Source organism: Apium graveolens, chromosome 5, assembly GCF_009905375.1.
Source record: "Apium graveolens cultivar Ventura chromosome 5, ASM990537v1, whole genome shotgun sequence".
Classification (NCBI taxonomy): Eukaryota; Viridiplantae; Streptophyta; class Magnoliopsida; order Apiales; family Apiaceae; genus Apium; species Apium graveolens.
Genome location: NC_133651.1, coordinates 313,743,984 through 313,749,423, shown reverse-complemented (window position 1 = coordinate 313,749,423; position 5,440 = coordinate 313,743,984). Strand labels below are relative to the sequence as shown.

The 5,440-nt window shown below is 33.6% G+C and overlaps 1 long non-coding RNA gene across 1 annotated transcript; it reads left to right on the top strand.

Annotated features, from left to right (window-relative positions):
• Positions 1–1,041: 1,041 nt before the first annotated feature.
• LOC141659429 (uncharacterized) lies at positions 1,042–5,008 on the top strand. The gene is made up of 2 exons (XR_012549768.1): positions 1,042–2,501; positions 4,361–5,008. It is a non-coding gene; the product is annotated as an uncharacterized LOC141659429 (long non-coding RNA).
• The last annotated feature ends 432 nt before the right edge of the window (positions 5,009–5,440 follow it).

Below are 5,440 nucleotides of genomic sequence, written 5' to 3'. Positions count from 1 at the left end.
TCTCATTTCGTGTTCATCATTCTAAAATTTGAAATAAATATAGAATTCTAAATAAACGCCCTCTAATTCAACATGTTTTCTCTCGAATAGCCGTTATATTGCGATATTGTTTTTGTCATTGGACCTCTTAATTTATACCTATTATTTAGTAAATCGTGTTTCACAACGACATTATGAACTTCAGATTTTGGCGTCGTACTTGAAGTGCGTGTTACCTACTTGTTTATGATCACATTAAGCAATAAGTATTAAAACAAAGCTAAACACAGAACAATAGCCTAAAATTATAAAACATGTACCTTACTATGAATCCTAGGACCAGTGTTCAAAACATCGGTCTAAGGGGCGCATAGGCACCCTAGGCGCTAGCCGACACCAAAACGCCCAGAGGCGAGCCTAGGAGGTTAATTAGGCGCTTTCATAAAATCAGTCAAAATTGGCAAAAAAAATCGGCTAGGCGGTCAACATCGTGATTGATCAGTCAGTAATTAGGTGGAATTAATGGGAGATTAATCAGTCGAAAAATTAAAAACGGGCCAAATTAAGGGTAAAATTGAAAATATATAAATTTTAATAGAAAATGAAGCTAATATATGAAATGAGAATATTTACCTACTAGATATAATATTAATATGTGGGTATTTATTTTATTTATATAAAAAAATATTTTTTAATATTAAAATAATATAAAATACCAAATAATATTTAAATACAACTGATTAATTATTTCAATTAATTTCCGTCTGATCGATTAAGTGCTAGGCGGTGCTCCAACCGTCGTGTTCCGCCTAGCGATTTTTAAAATATTGCCAAAGACCAAACCTATACTTGCAACTGCAAGCTGAAAGATAAATCATAAAACACATACATTAGTATATTCACAACTTCAATTACACCATACAATAAAATAAGCATACAATTAAAAGTTTAATTCAGAAACAACACTTAGACATAAATATATACATACAAAGATATACGAAAAAGATATAAGCCATTTATATATATGTACAAATATTGTAAAAATTGTAATTGATAAGTAGGTGTAATTAAAAAGATATGTATTCTGATACACGAGTAAATAAAAATGGTCTTTTCTGTTAGTTAAGTGGGCTGGATACCGTGGGTTCCTAATTTATTTGTCATACATCCTTCTTTGTACTACTGCAAAAGCCAAACCCCCCTTCCACGCGAGATGATTTTCATCAGATACTTCGGAAACACAAAGAAAGTTTGAACCTATCTATAGTGGATGTCCACAACTCAGCAAATAATATATCAGATCTCCGCTTGTCATGGCGTGTTTGAAATTATTTTGCGGTTCTTTACATCGCACGTGAAGTGTTTGACGAAATTCCACAAAGAACCAGACTTTGTTGTTGGAACATATAATGAAGCGCTCCATAGCCTCCACGCCTCAGCCTCCTAAAAAGAAATAAACATATGGTCATGTCGCTACCTCAAGAAGTTTTCATAAATATCCATCAGTAAAGTTTGTTGATGATGCACAACGAAAGCTTTTTAGCACACTCTCCGAGTGCAAGCCTTTTCCAAACAGATATGTTAACAAATCATCATTGGTTGTACTAGTTATCACTGAGGAATTGCAATCCAAGTTTGCTAAAGTGGGTTGGAGTGACTTAATGCACATGGATGAGCTCTCGTAAAAAACTATCATTTGTGAGTTTTTTAGTTCTTTTCGCGTGGTTAATGAGAGTATGTTGTAATTCCGAATTGCAAATGTTCAACATGAAATCACCAAATCCGCGTTAGCTGACATATTTGGATGGAAATTAATTGAAGAGCAAGTTCTTACAAGCAAATTCCTTTTGGCTCCAAATCACGGGTTTGCCAAATAGTATAAAATACGATCCTCACACGGCTTTATCCTCCTCAATCATAAGTTACAATCTTCGTTACTTTGCTCGACTTATGTCATTTACAATGAAAGGTTGCGCGGAAAGTAACAACAAAATTCAAAAGAAAATTCAAAAGAAGGATCTTCTTTTATTGTATCGCTTTGATGCGGAAATTCCGGTTGATTGGACAAACATGTTGATTAAGAGATTTTTCATCAAGCAAATCATGATAAAGGGGCACTCGTGATGGGCAGATTTGTAACAAGTATTGCTGAAAAGTTGGGTGTGTTTGATCATACTGAAAAAAGCCTTCCGGTTGTGGATGGATGGGCAACTACAATTGATAATGATTATTTAACCGACATGCATATGTTAACACCCAACACTCCTTTTAAGGGCTGACGCGGGTTTCTCTCTCTAAACGTGGCTTGGTGTCATTAGAAGCACAAACGTCAGAGCCTAGACGCTCACTCACAGAACAAGTTGTTGAATGCTAAAGCCAACCTGCATTACTCCAAAGACAAGCTGAGCTACAAGGAAGCATCCAACAACTATTGCAACAACAAGAAGCGATGGCCAAGAATATCGATGCCACGTTTTCTATGACGGAGCAACATTTTTCACTACATTCATCATGACACCTAGGTGAGTATTTTTTTTGTCTTTCCTTTCTTTTGCCGGTTAGGTTTCTTTCGTGCTTTGATATAGTCATTATAGGAGTCATTGAGGACAATGCCTCATTTAAGTGTGGGAATGGGTTGTTCTCGTTAGTAAAAAAATTTAAAAAATTTAAAAATTCAAAACATAATTCTAGCCTTATAAAAGAATAAAGATGATATGATGAAATATTTTTGTAATGATATTTTCTTGTGCACACACTTTTACTAGCAAGTTAAAGCTACTAAACTCATTGAATGTCTTAGGTAATTAAAATGACGTAAAATAAGTGCAAGATGTGTTAGTTTTCGTATTTTGAGTACAAGTAGGTGCATTAAAAAGAAATATTCTTTTGTGACTTGGGATTGTTTACCTTTGACACCAAGTGAGTTTTTGAGCCTATATGCATACCTTTTGCATTTTATTTGTTGCTTGTGTGTCCATATTGCATTTACATCGCTAGCATTTGTCTTAGACCTTTCTTGAGATGCATGACATTGAATGATTGATAACATGATAAAGACACATATGATTAACCATACATTATCCCACCATAACATACTGTATTTATATGATCCATTAGTAACCATTTGAGCTTAATCATTTTATTCGGCAACACACCACATTACATGCCTAAAACTATTTCTTCTATTAGCCTAAATTGATTTTGATCCCTATTTGTCAAAGGCTGGTATAGTGAGGAGGGAGTAAGAAGGCGTAATATGCGGGTTACTTATGATCATACATTTAATTCATGGAGAATTTTGAGGTTAATTCGTGGAGAAATTTGAGGTTGTTTATGCTTGATTAATATATATTCTTGAGACATTTAGAGGATCAATGTGATTGTATATATGTTAGTGTTTTGCTTATAGCTCTCGAAAAAAGCAATACAAGGCAAAAAAACATTCTTGAAAATAAAAAGAAAACAAATATTATTATGTGAGAGCAAGATTTTTGTTAATTTCCAATTATTTTATGATATGTCGTCTCAAGCTAAGTAAGTTGCATGTACATATTAGTCTAAGTGTGGGGAGGACATATGAGGGGAGGACATATGAGGGGATTGTTTGATTATGAAAACTCACTAGCTTTTGACACTTCACCCAACTTGGCCTTTCTTGACATACCCCGTCCTTAGCCCCGTTACAACCCGAATAAAAGTCATTTTGATTATCATTATTCATGTATGTTGTGTATTAGTTGGATCGATGCCAAGTGTCAAGCATGCTTATGCATATGATGGGTTGAGTGATACAATATACCTATTCTTGAGCGTAATTTTTTTTTGAGTGAAAGGAGAGGTATTACTTGAATTGGATACAAAGATCCCAAATTTTCTTGATTATGCACTCTTGTATGCCTAGCATGATTACCAACTTTATTTTGCACTTACATGGCCTTTTGAGTACATTCGTTGGGTTGATTATGTGATTACTTGCACTTTTGACAACAAGACATGACATTTACACCCTGATACTTGAGTTGATATAACATTTGTGATCTTGGTTCTGTGGAGTTACATTGGCGTGCATAAAATATTTGGTAGAATAAACTCATTTATTTCTATTATCATCTTCGTTAATTTACAAGGTTAGAAGGATTTTGTGGGTACATTCGCTATAGTCTCTCACGAGACAAAACTCAATGCAATCGTGTCACCTACGAAAGTGGAGATAATAAATTAGGAATGTAGTCTTTATTTTCTTTCTTGGCCCGAGGACGTGCAAAAGCTTAAGTTTGGAGATATTTGATATATGATTATTATGATCATATTTTCTCTATATTTTTAGTTTATTCTGCATCTAATTGATTGTTATTTAATTAGTTTTCATGTTTTATTGTAGGGAAAAAATTGAATTCTTATTATAGAAGGATTGTTGCTGAAATTACAAAATTTGAAGTAAATTCTAGCAAATTTGGGATTTTCGGGACAGCTTGCGCGATGTTCACTGTTTTGGCTATAACCGGAGCTCCCGATGTCGAAATGAGACGATTCAGGCGTCGCTGGAAAGCTTACGAGAAGACATTTAATTCAAGTATGGTCTCATATTTTATTGACCAAACTGCTCAGAAAAAGGCCAGGAGCAGTCAACTCAGATTTCTAATTTAAGAATTCTACTTTATGTAGGATACTAATTTGTATTGTTATTAAATAATTAAAATACTATAATATTTAGATGTAGTGAAGTTAGTTTAGCATATTAATAAATTCAAAAATATTAGACACGAAGGTGTCTATGTGGGGAGTAGTTACACACAAAAACATAGAGAAAAAGTACGGAGAAAGAACACATGGAAGTATTCGAGAGGGGAATTTGTGGAGTAAGATCAAAATCTAGAGTTTTATCTTCTTTTCCTTAATTTTCTTCATTGTAACCTTGATACCATGTATTCATTGTGTATATGTCTCTTGTTGTAATGTTGAACTAATTATTCTTTTAGGTCTGTAATGGATTCTTGTGATTTTCTATAAATTACTTTTTCATTCTCTATTATGGTGTTCACTAAAGTTGTTTATAGTGATTTGTATGTAATACTTTTTCATGGAATGATCGACCTTGGACTTGAATTGGTTATTTAGGTTGACTTGGAAGAGAAAATATAAATTAAGATCTAATCACTATAGCTAAGGATTGACATATATGTTAATTTGTGTTTAAGATAGGAATATACATGAACACCCTTGGTAGTGAATATAAGGTTGTAGTTAATGTTGTTTAGAAACTTATATTCTTTGTAGGAATACGGGAATTAGTCAATGAATTAGGATCACTTGAGATACGGAAGGTCATTGTGGTTAGTTGGATGCCCTAGACTAACAATTGTAACACTAAAATAGAGATACATGTGTACACAATACATCTATTTTTGGTGAAATTCTACTATAACACTTGAAATGCCCTTACCATAGGCATATGTTGTGG